The following is an 18,680-nucleotide window of genomic DNA, read 5'->3' on the forward strand; positions in this document are numbered from 1 at the left end:
AAGCCCAAGTCTGTCATTTCAAACTTAGAACTCAAAGCCTTTCGAGTTTGGTTGATCATATCTTCATAGTCACCTGTAATAAGAAGGTCTCCACATATAGGACAATCACTACAAACTTTTTACCATCCCTGTAAACATACAAGTTAGCATCTGAGGCACATCTTTTGAAGTTTAGGTTTAAAAAGAACCTATCTATCCGCTAGTACCATGCTCTGGGGGCTTGTTTCAGCCCATACAATGCCTTCTTTAGCTTACATACTTTGTTCTCAGAATGGGGGGCCTCAAACCGTGGTGGATGAGCCACGTACACCTCCTCCTTGAGGTCACCATTTAAGAACGCTGACTTAACATCCATTTGGTACACTGGCCACTTCTTGTGGGCAGCCACTGCAAGTACCGTGCGAATAGTGGTCATTCTGGCAGTTGGGGCAAATGACTCTTGAAAATCAAACCCTTCAACTTGTGAAAATCCTTGGGCAACTAGTCTAGCTTTGTACTTTTCTAAGGTACCATCAGCGTTGTACTTTACCTTCCAGATCCACTTAGTGCCAATAACCTTCCGCTTTGCTGGTCGATCCACTAGCTCCCAAGTGTCATTCTTCATTATGCTGTCATACTCCGCCTGCATAGCAGCCTTCCATGATGGATCTGCAAGTGCTTCTTCTAAGTCAGTTGGCTCCTTTACTTCTCTCATAATCTCAACCATCAAGGCCATATTGACTATGTGAGCAGAAGCCCTCCTTTGCTGCTCTATTCTCTGAGACCTCCTTGGTCCGTCTGCCTTCTCCTCAACAGATGCAGGCATAGGATTATTGTGGTCATAGAGCTGCTTCACCCAGCGCGGCAATGGCTTTTTCGATGGGGTGATGTCAGGTTGGTGAACTTTTTCCTCATCATCTTAAGATGATGCTTCCTCCTCCTTAAGGATAGGGATAGCTCTCGGGACAGGTTCATAGTGGACTACTTCTTCGCTTGATGATAAAGTGGAAGAACTTGCCTTCTCCTCCTCCACTGTATGCGGCTCCTCCTTGAACACCACATCATGGCTCGCAATGATCTTCTTTGCCTCTTGATCATATAATTTGTAAGCCTTCTGCTCATCACTATAACCCAAGAAGATACATTTTCTGCTTTTTGGTTGTAACTTGTTTCTCTTCTCATCTGGAACATGTGCATAACATTCACATCCAAAAATTCTGAAATGTGAGACAGATGGTTTCTTACCAGTGTAAGCTTCATGAGGTGTTTTTCCCTTGAGAGCCGTTGTATAGCTCTGATTTAGAATGTAAACTGCAGTATTAACAGCTTCAGCCCAAAAATGGTTAGGCAATCCCTTGCCCTTTAGCATGCATCTTGCCATCTCCACAATGGTGCGATTCCTGCGTTCCACAACACCGTTCTGCTGAGGTGTGTGAGGCGCCGTCAATTGACGCTTGATCCCTTTGCTCTTGCAAAAGCCTTCAAACTCCTTTGAGTTGAACTCACCACCACCATCTGTTCTAAATTTCTTCACACTTTTCCCTGTTTCATTCTCAACAAGTATTAGCCATTCTTTAAACTTACCAAAAGCTTGAGCCTTATCACGAAGGAAGTACACCCACATCTTCCTATTGTAGTCATCAACAATCAACATAAAATAAGAAGATCCCCCCAAGGCCTGTGTAGGCATCTTACCACACAAGTCAGCATGCACCAACTCTAGAGGAGCCTGTGCTTTATTCTTGCTTTCTTGTGGAAATGCCTTTCTCTGTTGCTTGCCCATCATACAAGCTTCACATGGTTCCTTCAATTCAGTTATTGTAGGTAGGTGAGCAACCATACCTTGCTTTTGTATCTCCTTCAATACTGCAAATCCGATGTGTCCAAACCTTTCATGCCAAAGCTTACTTGTGCCGACTCCAGCAGTGGGGCTGTAAGAGCACTTAGCTCATACAGGTTGTTCCTTCTTTCTCCTTTGCCAACAATTGTTCCAGCACTATCAATAATTTCTGCACCTGTCTTCTTGAACCTCACTTCATGACCAAGATCAATTATGGCAGCAAACTGATAAGAGATTTCTCTTGATTTCGGGAACATACAACACATTTGAAAGCTTTTTGACTTCACCATTTGCAGCAACAAAAGAAATAGTACCTGTGCCCGCAGCAGGGCATTTAGCATCATTTCCAACCGTCACAGTGATGGATTCTTGTAGAGGCTGCATAGAACTGTATAGACCTGTCTTGTTGGTCATGTGACGGGAGGCCCCACTATCCAACACCCATGAGTCAGTGGTAGATTCTTCTTGCACCGAGGATCACACTTCCTCAATGGTCGCCATGAATAATTCCAACTCTGCTTCAGCTGTATTGGTTGTCTCTTTCCCTTTACTTTTAAGGGTACCATTCTTTTCATCTACCTTCTTGACACGACAATCTGCAATTGCATGTCCTTTCTTCTTGCAGTAGAAGCACTCTCCTTGAAACTTCTTCTTGCCGCCCTTCTTCTTTTTGTCACCATCATTTTTGGTGGAGGAGACACCTTTGCCTTTTGCATTGGTAGAGAATGCAGCATTTCCATTGTTGCTTCCTTCTCGAGCTTTCAGCCTCAACTCCTCCTCCATTAATAATGCACAAAACTCCTCAAAAGTCAAAGCTTGAGATCTCACCTGAGTATTAAAGGCAGTTACTAGTCCATCAAACTTTTGTGGATAAATCCGAAGACACCTCCAAGCTAGCTCTTCGCTAGTCTTTTGTATCCCAGCGCCAGCCATCTGGTCGCGCAGATTCTTAATCCAAGTGATGAATGCTTCAACCGTCTCTCCTTCAGCAAACTTCTCCACTGCTAGTTGATTCTCCAAGTTTTGAATCCTTGTTTGGTTTCGTGTTTCATATTGACTCCTTAGTACATTCCAAGCCTCTGACGCTTTGGTTGTATGCTGAATCAGAGTCAAAACACTGCCAGAACAGCTTGTAACTAAGGCACACAATGCATCTGCATTCCTTCGTTTCCAAGCTCATAGAAGATCTGCATTCGAAGGAATCATCACACTAGGATTTGATGGGTCGGGGGTAGGCTGTGGTTCTGCGTCAGTCCCCAACACAGTCTCCAGAAGCTCATAAGAATCAAGGATAGTTGTAATTTTGAACTTCCACAAGGTGTAGTTTGTACCATCTAACTTGCCTTCGCTGAAGGTTGGTGGACGAATCCTCAGTGTTTGAATAGCCGGTACAGCAACACCACCTCCTGCACCGCTTCCAAAAGTCGACATAGTTTCTCTTTGCTGTTGAAGCCTTTGCCTCTTGCATGCTCTCCGATCTCTAGAGCCCCCTGGGCTCTGATACCATGTAAAATATTACACGACGCAGCGAACAGAATCTGAGAAAGAGATAGAGAGTACACAACAGATAAGAGGAGAATCAGTAAATTCTTTAACTTCAAACAACTGATACAAAGATGGCTCTGTCTACCCGTGCGCTTCCACTGTGTGAAGCTTAGATGGCGATCTAGACAGAAGATAGGTGAAGAGCTTAAGGCTAGCTGGAACAACAACTCTGACTGGGTGAAAGATGAGTGAGAGATGGCTGCGAAGGGGTTTAGCTTTTATAGCCCGCGAAGGTCGTTAGGTCGGCCTGCTGACCCGACCTACCATATGAGCCTCCACTAGTCAAATAGGAAATATTCCAGGGAATATTCCCTTTACCATCGGGCCGGGGGCGCTGCCCCCAGACCCCACAATAGGGGCCCCTTTTATCTCCCTTACCATGCAACTCAATGCAATGTGCCTCGAGTTGCTACCAACTTAACCTCTCCGTCTAACCCAAAGATTAGACCCACAATGGTCACCTTTTTGCCATCCGGTCACATAGACCTCATCTAATATACAAGTTAGGACTCCACCAATGTCCGGGCTCACACTTGGCTTCTCCTCATAATGGGGGCCTTACAACTTTGAGCACCATGGATCATTGGTAGCACCTAATGAGGGTGGGGCATTGATCATATCTAACAATATGCCCTTATAATCATGCATTTGAGCATGATATTGGAGTGTTAAATGCTCAGTTTTGGAGCTTATTTGCAAGCTGGAAACAGTGAACTAGTTGTTGTCCTGAATTTGGAAACAATATACCTACAAGGTTCAAGTATCTATGATGCTTATTTGCTAGTGACAAATGCTTGGATCATACCACTTGAGTGGTAGATGCTTTTTGGGATATTGTGATGTACAAACATTGATACTTGTATGGACATAGTTTGTTGCTGGGATGTTTTGCCACTACCATAGAATGTTTTGAACTAATTTGAACTAGCAAGCAGGTTGTTAGGAAAATTGTCCTGAATTGCATGAAACTGTCCTGAATAGCAGATAATTGTTCTTCAATTGTAGGAAAAAGGAGTCGGATACTTATAGGTTGTATACATCATTGAATACATAAGCTGAAACATGGCAAATGCTCAAGGCATTGACAATATTACTCAAATTGTGGGAGAAAAGTTGGACAAAAAAAAATTGCTTTATGGAAGTTCCGTATGAACAATTTTTTGCTTGGCAGAGGTTATTGGGACTTATGTATAGGTGATAAGGCTGAACCTAAAATGCATGAAAGGAATCCGACAAATGATCAGAAAAGGGCTCATAAGCTATGGATTGAGAGAGCATGCAAGGTGTTACATTGGTTTTCCTTATGTATATCAGATGCTATCGTTATACAGATTACTGGATGGAGTTCCCCAAAGGATGCATGGGACATGTTCATGAAGATTTATGGAAATATAACACATGCAAGAAAGATACAGCTAAAGCAACAGTTCAATAACATGTCTAAGAATGGCAGAAGCATTCAGGCCTACACTACAGAGATCAAGAACATAGCGGATCAACTTGCCACCATTGGATCTTTAGTGTCTAAGGATGATATGATTGCAATGACATTGAATGGACTTGGCAAAGAGTATAAAGCATTTGAAACGTCTATTTTGGTGAGAGCCAAATCCCTTGATTGGGATGAGTTGATTGCTTTGCTGCTGCATGAGGAAGTTAAGCTTGGGCTGAATACAGGTTCTAGTACATCTCAAAGTAAAGACATTGTTCTTTACTCTAGCCAAAGTGACAGAGATGGCAAAGGCCGTGGCTCTTTTCGAGGTCGAGGAGACACTCGAAACACTTATGGACAGCATCAGCAGAATGCTTGGCATGGCACAAATACACAAGGCCAACGTGGCGGCTTTAGAGATAGGGGGAGATCACCCCATGGTAGAGGTGGTGGATTTGGTTCATGGAAGTCAAATGATCAGTCAAACAAAGATAAGGATTGTCATTACTGCGACAGATATGGACACATTGTAAAGGATTATTACAAGAAGCAGGGAGATATGAAGGCAAAGGGCAAATAACATGGGCACTATGCATCTTCTAGTGGTGCTCATGATGAGCAAGTTGACAGGTTGTTTGCCATGCAACATGTGTCTAAGAATGCATCTAGGCATAACAGAGATGAGAGATGGTACATTGATTCAGGGGCTTCAAATCATATGACATCCCATGGAGAATGGTTTGATGAAATGGGTGCAGGTTCACATGATTATGTGTGTACCGGGGATGACACCCAACATGGCATTCAACACACAGAAATTGTTCCGTTGTTGATGCTTGATGGCAAGAAAAAGAGTCTGCATGATGTACTACATGTACCTAAAATAATCAAGAATCTTTTGTCAGTTGGATAGATGGCAAAACAAAATCTACAGGTGATATTTAATAGAGATGGATGCTTTGTTGAAGAATATGGTAATGGCTACAAATTGTTTGCTAGAGATCGAAGAGATGGCAGAATGTTTACTCTTGATGCGTCAATTCCAAAATTGAAAGCAGCCATGTTTGCACATGATGATGTGCTATATGGGAAGTTGAGATATGGCATAAGTAGATTGGTCATGTGAATGTACAAAAGCTGAAATCTATGCAGCAGAAGAAGATTGTGCTTGGACTGCCTAAGTCCAAGTATCATGACTTTGGACATGTATGTGATGCAGGTCAGTTTGGAAAGCAAGCATGGTTTCCATTTATGAGACATGTACGAAAAAGCTCACGACCCTTGCAGTTGGTACATTCAAATGTATGGGGTCCATCTCATAATGCTTCATTTGGTGGTGCTCGTTACTATGTATCCTTCATTGATGATTTCAGCAGGTATACTTGGCTTTGCATACTGAAACATTTGGATGATGTATTTGATGCATTCAAGGACTTCAAGAAGCATGCTAAAAATGAGTTGGGCTGTAAAATTTCATGTCTTAGATCAGATGGAGGTGGAGAATATGTCTCTAATTACTTTGACAAGTACCTTGCTAAACATGGGATCAGAAGACAGTTAGCTTGCAGCTATATAACGTAGCAAAATGGTATAGCAAAAAGGAAAAATAGCGTAATGATGGAATCGACAAGAGCTATGCTGAATGAGAAGAGTTTACCAAATGGTTATTGGGCTGAAGCAATAGTGACTGCTATCTATGTGTTAAATAGAAACCCTACAGTAGGTATTCATGATGTAACTCCATATGAGAAGTTGTATGGTCATAAGCCTGACATTTCACACTTGAAGGTATTTGGCAGCATTGCATATGTGCATGTTCCTGATGAAAAGAGGAAGAAATTGGATCCTAAAGCTGTCAAGAGTGTATTTCTTGGTTATGCACAAGACTAAAAAGCTTACAAGTGTTATGTACCATCTACACATGAGACATTGATTAGCAAAGATGTTGTGTTTGATGAGCTAGCATTATGGTATGGTAATCCTTTTGCAATGGCTATTGATGGATCAGCCAACACTAGTAATGCTGAAAATACACCTACAATGAGTACATCTATGAGTGGTCCTACAGGTGATGGGTCACCTACAGTAAGTCCTTGGTCAGGACGCTTGCGGAGTCATACACCTACGTCCATTGACATGGATATGTCAGTGAGGGGGAGATTGGATAAGGGAAAAGAAAAGATTCTTGAGGATGTGATAGGTCCACTTACATCAGGTTAGGACTCCAAAGTAGGAGAGACCCTTATCAATATGCTTGACTTGCTTGGCCACTTCTTCTCTTTCACATTTGGACAACCTGTAAGGAGGCTTATTCACCAGCTTTGATTGTGGTTCCAAATCAATGGGGTGGTCAACCACTCTCTTGGGAGGTAGTGTTGTAGGTAGCTGAAACAAATCACTATACTCATCTCAAGAAGAGCCTTTAAAGGTGAATTATCTTGCACATTGCCATACTGATCTATATTTTCCTTATTAGACTGCAATACAAAAATTTGAGAGCATTTCTTGAACTCTTTCTTAAGTTGTTTGGTTGTAATGAGCTAATATTCATTGTTGTGTTGGATTCCGCAAGTGAACAACCTGTCCAGCATTAAGAAGAACTACATAGGAAAAATATCTGCTACACTGGCGCATATATAAGATGTAAGGGACTTGACATTTTTCTCATCATATTATAATAACAGGTCTCCTTCATCTTCTCTCCCTCTCTCCAGCTTTCATGGCTTCCTTTCTTCCTTTTCTGTCTTTCTCTCTTCTTCTAGTATTTCTCTCTCCTCATCTCTCTCTTCTGCTTCTTTCTCTTATGTAGTCTTCTCTCTCCCCTTTCTCTCTCCGAGTCCTCTCCTCGACAATTGGTATCAGAGCCATAGGTTCTTGATCTAGTTGGCCAACATTCCATTCAATTATCCTTTTTCAGTCACACAGATCTAAGAGCCACAAGTACACATGTACAAACATGACATGGAGCAGCACTGGAGTTATCAAGGATCTCTGGACCACAAGGACTACAAGTCATGAGCATTAATGGCGGAAACGACCAAGTTTGGAGGCTGGAAGACTAAATTTAGTAGCTCGTGGGTCATTGTTGGCCAATTTTGAAGGTATTTTCCTAAAAACAATGGTAAATGGAGTAGAAGAAGGTATAGTCTTGGTTAATTTTCAGGAAGAGTCTTCTTTCTCTTCATTCTCAAGCTCTTATTAAGCTTCCATGGAGGAAAACTAGTCCAGATCTTTTCCCTCCCATCTCCATTGATCAAAAGGCTTCTACTAGAGCTTCCCAGGGACCCTGAGCTTCATTTCAAGCAACCAATTGGTCATTTTCACTTTTCCCTGGCTTGTAGGAGGCAACCCAAAAATCATGATGCAGTTCATGCTGCCTTACCTAATCAAAATCCCAACACTCCTCAACTCTAGCTCTTCAGAAATGGCCATTCCTACCTTCTCTAGCAAGTTGTGAACAATTGGAAGCTTCCCTACATCATTCTATGACTCCCTTGAATCTCTGAAACCCTAGACACATGCAAGCAAAAATAGCCATGAAATTTCTCTCTGAGCTCTTGAAATCTTGAGTGCTTTTTCTTCTTTTGGCCCTAGGAGTTTATGGCTATAGATACATTTGAATATTAGAGCATCAAGAAGCATAGATTGAAGGAGGAAGCATTGGGGTAGCCATATCCATAATGCAAGAACCTCCAGTTTCTTCAAGTTACCTTCAATTTTTGGTCCTGAGGCTTCAAGATTGGAGTCTACACAACCATTGGAGCTTTCTTACAAGTTTAGAAGAGCCTTTGATACTTGGAAGGCATTATGGGATACATTTATGGAAGATCTCCCTTCTATGCCCATCTATGCAAGCTGTGAGCCATTGAGAGCTCAATCCTTCCATCCCAATTGAAGAATTTTCTTCTTCAAGCTTAAAGTTTCCTCTCTTGGCTGAGCATTGAAACCATGGAGCTTATTGGAGCATAATGGAGCGTCTTGGAGCACTTAAGAAGGGCTGAATCATTGATTGATTGATATCTCCATCAAGCATCATAAGGTACTTGGTTCTTGTTAACCCCAGCTCAAGATGGCAAAAAAGGAAGTAAAATATGGAGGCAATGGAAGAAGCAGGATGGAGAACAAGCAAAGGCGCAAGGATGGCCTCTAAAATCAAGCTAAAGGCAAAATCGCATTTTTAAGTGGAAGGCATCCCACAATTTTCGAAAAGGAGCTCCATGCTCCCTCCTGTGCAAATTGTGAAAGGGTAGATGCATTGCATAAATCAAAGAAATAGACCAAGTAGAAGGGAATGGGAAAAAGGACCTTGCCACAATGGTCGGTCATGGGATTTAGGGTTTTGTATAAAATGGGATAAGAGCTGTCCAAAAGGGATTTAGGGTTTTGTATAAAATGGGATAAGAGGATCACCGTCCAAAAGGGATGTAAAAAATGGGATAAGAGGATCACCGTCCAAAAGGGATTTAGGGTTTTGTATAAAAGTTCAAAAAGTGAATGAGAGCTCATTCTTTGGTGTGTGGAAAAGTGGACTCTTCTTCTTCTCTCCTTCTCTCCTTTTCGGACGTCTTGGACTCCTTGTGAGCCTTTTGCAGGTTCGCTTTCTCTTTTTTTCTCCTCTTCTCTTCCTACTTTTCTTGTGCAATTTTCTTCTTCATCTTCTTAGCCTTTCCCCAGCTAGTCTGCTCTTCTTCTTCCCTGTTTTCTTCTTCATCTTCTTAGCCTTTCATTGGCTAGTCTACTCTTCTTGTTCCATGTTTTCTTCTTCCTCATTCAGCATCCTTTCGTTGGACGGTGCCTCCTGTTCCTAGTGAGGTGGTAACCTGCTTGGTGTTTCATCCACTCCTCCTCCTCCTTCCTGCCCTTGCCCCAAGGTTTCCCTAATGATGGTGATAAGGACCCCACCGAATCCAATGGTTGAGGCCTTTGAAGATGAAGCTTCCTTTTAGCCTTGCTGGTAGGGGATTCTCCTCCAACGGGCTATCCTCCCGTTGCCAAAGCCTTTGCCGATGTCTCAATGGTCTTCCTCACAAAACCATTGAGGTTCACCTCATCTAGTGACTGTACTACAATGCTCTCTAATAGGGGGATATTAATGTGGCTCATGATGGTGTTGTACCTCTAGCTAGAAAACAATGCGTGCACCATCTTGGCTTGGAGTTGGACTTCGGGATCCGGAATATCTGCAAGCTGACATCATCATTGCTGTGGACCTTCACCTTGTCCATTCCTAGCAGGGCATATACATCTCTCTTTGGCTTCCTCTCTACTTTGTTTGCCAAGCCTAATGCTTTTTCCACTAGCTCCAGGGTCAATTCAATCTGCACCCGACGAGTTTCCTCTCCCTCATACATAGTTATGGTGCCGTGGTTCTTGTGGAAAATCCGCAAAAACTCTGCACAGTGAATGTAGTCTACCCACTGGCCTATTTCTTCCATGCATTTCTACATATTGCATTGCTCAATGATCTGCCTCACAGCCCATTCTTCGATGGCCACATCTTCTAGGTTGAAGATTTGCCAGAATTTAAACTAGTTGAAGGCTTGTGTTTCCACTGAAAGACTGTATTTTGCCTATTCTTTTTCTGAAAAAGGCAATTTGCCAGCCTTTTCTTGGTCTGCCATGATGGGTGTCTGTCATGAAATAATATTCACCATTAGTGTTATTCAGAATAGTCACAAGCAAAAGGAAACAACTACATATTTGCTGAACTGAATTGCTTAAGTGCAGAAGTCAACTTTTCTTCTAATTAGTCTATTGATTTCAAATTTTATTGACCGTTTCCGCACTCACAAGTTGTTTCATCCTACCATTGAGGTTTCCAATGTGTGCCTTTCCTTTATTGTTTTCCTTATGTGTTTGGTTTGATTTACCTTACCCTTACCTTACCCCCTCCCCCTTGGAATTGAGAAGAATTCTTTCTAGGATTGAAGGCTAGAGTGTAGAGGACGTTCTACGCATGGGTATAATGCTTTACTTTCACATGAGCCAAGCATAAAAGTTTGGATTATATTCCATGTGAGCATACCGGTCTATGTCAAAAGGTCAGATGCTGAGCTGGGTGATGTAAGGACATCAAGCAAGAACTCACTGAAGTCCATGCGACTAGCTATGTGCAGTTCTTCCTTGATGAGGATGCGATCTAAGTAGGGGTGTCCCTGAATATGTTCTTCCATGGGTCAGTCACACGAATGGTCTTTAATACCCTATAAGAGGTTGGAGCAACATAAGTGGCATACTCCGATGTTTTGATTTTGTGTGTCGTTGCTCGGCATTTGACATGACTTAACATCCCTTGAGCTCCCATTGAAGGTGAAGAGTGTATCATTTTTTCAAGTAAGGGGAGTTGTTGGCTACAAGTTGTTTCAAGTCTTCTATCTCTTGATCTTTGGAACAAATTGTGTGCTTGTCATATGAGGTGGTGAGGCATTGTTGTTGCGCTTGTTCGCAGGAAACCTCAATGGCAATCGGCTCTATAGTTGCCTCGGAAGCCTTGACAAATACAAATTCTGATTCTTTCCAAGAACAAGGGAGCGTCTGTACTTCCGACGCTATAGGTTTGTCCAAAAGTCCCAAGTCTAAGTGATCATATCTTTTAGCAAGTGACATGAAAGTCACGTCCAAGAGTCTAAGGCAAGCAACCAAGTCATCCCCCATATTTTCAGCTAAGTTTGCGGCCAAGGTTAGAATTGATTGCCACTCATAAGAGGATCTAAGACCAATAGGTGGTTGAGGTTTGACAGAACTAGAGAGTTCAATAGCTAATGGTCGCAGCTTGGTTTGCTCCTTAGGTTGTAGCTTGGCCTCATGTTTGATGGGTTTGGTTGTAGTTGCGATTGTCATGCTATTAGATGCTTCTGAGGTTTGAGGGATACCACCATTGCTAGATTTGGGCTGTTTGTTAGTAGCAGGCTACAGTTTTGGGCGATAGATTGGTTAAGGCATTGCTAATCTATTAGAAATGAGAGAGAGATAGATGGAAAAAGGTGGAAAAAGGTCAATCCAGAAGGGTAGCAGATGTGCTCCCTATTCAATCCATCATCTTCCACACAGTAAAGTCAACTGTATACAACATACTCATACAAAGCCAAGTAACCTAGATCTAATTATTGTTAAGTCAGTATGACTTCAACTAAGGTAGAACACTAACCAAATACTATGATCTTGAATCTCAACACTCCCCCTCAAGCTCAAGTGGGGTACTTCACTCCAAGTAGCTCTCTGAAGTGCACAAACTTATCTTTACCCAATGGCTTGGTAAAGATATCTGCAACTTGGTCTTCTATTCTCACATGGACCAAATCAATGTCACCTGCACTTTTTCTCCGATAAAGTGATAGTGTACTTCAATCTGCTTAGTCCTAGCATGATAGACAAGATTACTGGCTAGGAGCACACTACTGATGTTGTCACAATAGAGTGTGACAGGCCTGACTTCTTGCATGCCCAAATCATCAAGAAGCTTCATGAGCCATGTTGCCTCACATGCAGCTAGTGCAGCACCTCTATACTCTACCTCAATACTAGAGAGTGCAATTGTAGGTTGCTTCTTACTACTCCAACTAACCATACTACTACCAAGGGAAAAAGCATACTCACTAGTAGATCTCATATCATAGCTACTTCCTGCCCAGTCAGCATCTGTATATCTTGTAAGCTCCAAGGGCTTACCATACTCATAGAATAGACCATAATTTGATGTAGCCTTCACATATCTCAAGATCCTCCTCACTGCATCCAAGTGAGGCTTCATAGGCTTCTGCATGAATTGGCTAATCAGTCCAACTGAATAGCTAATGTCTAGTCTAGTAATGGTAAGGTAAATCAGGCTACCCACCATTTGTCTATACATAGTGACATTTTCAATCTCATGTCTAGCATTTGCAAGTAGTTTAACATTTTTCTCCAATGGAGTGCTCAAAGACTTGCAATCCAACATACCATACTCGGTTAACATGTCTTGCGCATACTGCTTCTGTAACAACCAAGTACCATGAGGTGTAGAGACAACCTCAATCCCAAGGAAATACTTCAGTTCACCCAATCTTTGACCTGAAATTCAGCGTGTAACATTTCCTTGATCTCTCTAATTCCCATGACATCATCACCTATAATGATCAAGTCATCCACATAGATGACTAATATCATATAAGCAGCCCTTGTCTTCTTTTTGAATAGGCTATGTTCAACCTTTCCCATAATGAAACCAAGTTTCTGTAAGCATGCACTTATCTTAGCATTCCAAGCTCTAGGTGCTTGCTTCAACCCATATAATGCTTTCTTCAATCTACACACATGTGTAGGAAAATCTGGATGTACATAACCCTCAGGCTGATCCATGTATACTTCCTCAACCAAATCAACATTGACAAAATCATTATTCACATCTATCTAATACATACTCCATCCTCTAGATGCTGCCATAGCATTCATTGTCCTCACAGTTGCCATTTTAGCAATGGGGCTGAATGTCTCCTCATAATCAAGACCATATTGTTGTGCATACTCTTTTGCGACAAGTCTTGCCTTGTATCTTTCCAATTTGCACTTCACTTTGTATACCCATTTGCAACCAATAGCCATTTTGCCTTTAGGCAAATCAACCAAATCCCAAGTGTCATTTTCAGCCAATGCTGAATATTCCTCATCCATTTCCTTACACCAATGATCATCCAAAATAGCTTTAGAAAACTTTGTGGGTTCCTTGAAGCTAGTGACTTTTTCCATATATGCATAGTGCTTCATTGTGTAGCCACTGTATGTAAGCCTATCCATAGGCTTCCTGACTCTTTCTGATCTCCTCAACTAAGGTACAATATGAGACTCTCCTCTCTCATCAGGTGGTACGTATCTATGTCTCACACCAAGAGTAACAACTAATGGAATACCAAATTCACTATCCAAGCTGACAGTGCCAAGTGAATCATGACCACAAGTGAGTGGCCCTGTAACATCATCAAGATTTCCTTTTCCTTTATCCACATTTCTCCCCCTCACTGGCATACCCATGTTAGTGGACAAAGATGTTGAAGTCCTCAATCTACCTGATGTAGTAGCATCTTCAGAAGGCCCATAAATTTTTGCACTTTCATTTGTACCTACATGTACATAAGTGTCCTAACAAACATCACCATCATTCATCAAGGTGATCTTCTTCTCATTCCATGATTTCAACTCATCAAATACTACATCTCTTGAGACCAATGTCTCATGAATAGAAGGATTGTAGCATTTTAAGGCTTTCCCATCTTGTGCATACCCAATAAAGATAGCCTTTTCTACCTTTGGATCAAGCTTCTTCCTCTTTTCATCTAGAACATGCACATATGCCAAGCATCCAAAAACCTTAAGATGGCTAATATTCAGCTTTATCCCATAAAGCGTCTCATGAGGAGTCACCTCATGTATCCTTGTTGTTGGTGTACAATTCATGACATACACAGCAGTCATGACAACCTCTACCCAATATGCATTTGGTAGGCTTTTCTCATTCAACATGGCTCTAGCTGATTCTATGATCACCCTGTTTTTCATTTCTACCACACCATTTTGTTGTGGTGTGTACCTGCATGTCAATTGCCTTTTAATCCCATGGGCTGCCAAGAAGTGATCAAAGTCTTTAGAAACATACTCTCCACCACTATCAGATCTCAAGCATGAGATGTAGCAAGCCAATTCTTTCTCCACATGTCTCTTGAAGTCTTGAAAAGCATCCATGACATCACTCTTGTGCTTTAGCACATACAACCATGTGTACCTACTATAGTTATCTATGAATGACACATAGTAACGTGATCCCCCAAGAGATGCATTCTGTTAGGGTCCCCATACATTAGAATGTACAAGCTATAATGGTCTAGTAATAGTGCTTACATGCCTCATAAATGGAAGTCTTGATTGCTTCCCAAATTGATAGGACTGACATACATGTCCCAAATTCCACATGCTTGAACTTAGGGAGTCCAATTACAACTTACTTATGCTGCATATTCTTTAGCTTTTGAACATTTACATGACGGATCCTTTTATGCCATATCTCAATGTCCCTTATTGCAGCATTGTCATGTGAGTACATAGTAGCATTCAATGCTAGAGTTTTTGTATCCAATGTAAATATCCTGCCATTTCTTTTGCCTTTAGCAATGAGTTTGCATCCTTGACCATACTCCTCAATGTAGCATCTATCTCTATTGAATCTAACTTGTAGATTATATTCAACCATTTGTCCCACAGAAGCAAGTTTTTGGTTATGGAGAGTACATGTAACTCATCATAGAGACTCTTTTTCCTGTCCCCATGCCATCATCAAGGGAATAGTACATGTATACATAATGTCATGCTGTGTATCATTCCATGTGCAAACATATCCCTGAGCACCTTGTACCAATGTGTCAAACCACTCTCCATGAGGAGTCATGTGGTTTGATGCCCTCGAGTCTATATACCATACATCATCTACTTTGCCTTGTTGTAGTCCAGTTTCTCACCACTATCTGAGTGATAGTGTCCTTCTCTCCTATGTTTGCCATTTCAAAGTCTTCAACTTTGCAAAACCAGTAGATTTTAGTTCACAAAAGTATCATACATTTCCAAAATGTGGCAAAGCATCTAAATGTAATAGCATTCCAACCAAGTAGCATTTTTTTATCAATAGACATGTAGGCATACGCAGCATTCAATGACTGACAACAATCTGTAATTAGTAGTCTATAAGTAACCAGCTATATATTCTCTATCAAAATGAGGTTATTCTTAGCTCAAAAAATCCATAAACCACAACAACCAGGTGTCACAACCTCTGGGAGTCAATACATAACTCAATAGACACCAATGCTTGTCTAGCTCTTTAGGGCAACAATGCCACATATGCTTACTGACAATTAGCCCCACTGCAAAAACTGTAGTAAATTAGTTCAAAAAACTAAGCATTTAATGCTCACAACATTCCACAAGTCATTCAATACCCACGTGACCTCATTAGATTGTTCCAAGACCATGACAGTAGTCTGTATGTTGTGAATTGCCTGTACATGAAGCTCAATAGCTTCCACAAGTGCTTAATCAACCAAAGTTATTGACATGATCACTCATCAGTCATTGTACCTTCTATTGGTATGACATTCTTTAACAATGGGCTACCATTAATCATTTCCAGTGCATAAGAGAGCATCAAGTATAGATCTTCAAGCCTACTTGATACATTCAATATTGCTGCAAACGTGAGACAAATACAAGCTTCAAATAGTGTTCACTGATACCAATTGTACCCTTGAATTTAATGCTCAGGACCTATTGTACAAGGTAAACATGATCTACAGAAATTGTCTCCAGCAAAGCTTTTACATCTATCAACAATGGGACTTTAGCCAATGCACCTACAGATATTACCTACTATGGTAGATTGGGCCGTCTCCATTGACAAGCTTGGGATTGTTTGCAAGGGTTTGCAAGTATCCGTATTCGAAGTGTCTGACTGTGCACTATTCAGCCAAGCATACATGGACATGCACATTCTGAGTGTGCAGTAGCCACACACTAAGAGCCATGAAAACCTGCAATTATTTCTTGCACTACATGGAAGCCCTTCTACGTATTGCCTAGGCCCTCTATAGTAGTCACAGAGCACCCATCGATGGTGTGGCAAGAATTAATGGTGAACTTTTCAATCTTCTTGGTCTTTGGGTCATATTTGGACAGCAAAACAAGGCAAGCACCACATCCGCCATTTTCATTGCCTTACATGTTAGGGCATCAGCCCAAGTTCTTTTGATTTTTTGAGTTGGATGCGAGGCCCAATGGTGATATTACAATCATTGTTGTGCCTTGCAATCAATAAGCACATGATAGATGGATCCATAGGCAAATATTCTGTGAGCTATGTTAGTTATGGCAACATTGGATCGCCTACCAAGAAGGACTGACAAGCATAGCATGACTACTGCAATATAGGCCAATGGCATTGAAGGATCCATCAGTAGCCTCAAACCGAATATTGGATCATCCTAGCATCTTCCCACATGTGCGCATCTGTATAAATCTTATACATCAATGTAAAAGATGGGGCATGCTTCTCATCAAAATTCAACACGAATGAAAAACCTATTGACCAAGCTCTAAAATTCCAAATCCGATTGATTTGCACCTTCAGTGGGGCTGATTGCCAAATAGAGTATTAGACCATCGAGTGGGCTGCTAAATCTAAAGTGTATTCAAAGATGACGAGGGGGTAACATCATCATTTGTATGGAGTTAGACGTCTTGCTGTTGCTGCGAATCCATTCTCTGGGACTCTTTTGCTACTCGCAAGCTTGACTCAGCCAAGTGCAATCATCAACCTTTGAAATCTTGATCTGAGTGTCTAGAAAGTCTCATAGGGGATGGAAGTTCTGATACCATATTGGAAATGAGAGAGAGAACAATCCAAAAGGGTAGTAGACATGCTCCCTATTCAATCCATCATCTTCCACACAGTAAAGTCAAATGTATACAACACACTCATATAAAGCCAAGTAACCTAGATCTAATCATGGTTAAGTCAGTAGGACTTAACCTTATTCAACTAAGGTAGAACATTGACCAAAGACTATGAGCTTGAATCTCAACATGATCTAGGCTTTGGAGGTTCTATGGACTTGGCAGCCTGAGTGTCTTTTGCTCAATGTTTTGTGTGGCCAAGCTCGAGGGTGGCATTTGAGTAGGACTTTTGGTTGTTTTGGCTTTAGGTAGCCAAATCCAAGTGATACCCTCATAGTAGCCTTGCGCTTGCAATAAGGTTTTGGGGACCCATTGTGGCTTGACCATATGTCGATGTTTATAGTTTTGTCTTGGCCTCCTAGGTTTCAAGTGTGGACCCTTAGCTTTGTGAGGGCATGGGTGTCTGCTTCTAGGTGGCAATCCTTGATGTTTAGGTACCCATTTGAATTGGGATTCATTGGCTTTAGTGTTGGGTTCAAACGGGTTGCCGGCATTGAGGCTTGGCAAGTTGTGATTAGTCGAGCCCCCTCCTTAGACTTGACGGTGGAGTTCTCTATGGGTGGCTTTGTGGACTTGGAAGGAGTCATGCCACCCTTACTGAAAGATGTAACTATTCGAATGTTGCCCATGGCTAGGTGGATACGTTGTGACTCATAGTTGACATTACAGCAAGCTTTCTTCTTAAAGGTTTGTCCTAACAGCAATTTTGTACCTGCATCTTTAGTGTTAGGCAACACATAGAAGATCATCGGCTTGCTTTCAGACTCGATAGAAACTGCAACCTTGCACTTTCCAAAGGTGTGTATGATCGGCCTCCATGGACTGAGCTTAGCATTAGTGGGGTGTAACTGCAATTTGCCAATTTGGGTCCAATGGTCATGAGTTAAGACATTAAAGTCAGCTCCTTCATCAATCAATGCATTGATGGTTCATGTGTGCTTGGCAATGAAACCGTTATGCTTAGTAAGCTGGTTCTATAGCTTCCTCATCCTCATCGTTCATCTCACTAATAGTGGCTACTTGTACTTGGATAGGGGGTGCTAGCATTGGAGGCTCATGCAATGGGTGCATGGGAGGAAAGTACTTCTTTATGCGATGACATTGAAGAAGCCTATGCCCTCACCTTCTAGGGTTTCGAGTTCTACCTTGCTAGTTTGGCTGATGGTTCGAACATTAAAAGGACCTAGCCCCCGAAACTTCAATTTTTGCTTATGCCCGTTGATTGAGTACAGCAGTACTAAGTCGCCCTGTTCAAAGTTGCTTTGCTTGATATGCTTGTCAAACCAGCATTTGTATCTTGCCTTCTTGCATATTACCGCATGGGTGGCTAGAAGTCGGGTTTTCGATAACCATTCGAGCTCAATTAGGCGTTCAACTTGATTGTTTTCCTAAGGGTAATAAGGTGAAGATTTT

The sequence above is a fragment of the Lygodium microphyllum genome, chromosome 8 (assembly GCF_053477565.2).
Source record: "Lygodium microphyllum isolate KBCC chromosome 8, Lygodium_microphyllum_v1.1.10, whole genome shotgun sequence".
NCBI lineage: Eukaryota > Viridiplantae > Streptophyta > Polypodiopsida > Schizaeales > Lygodiaceae > Lygodium > Lygodium microphyllum.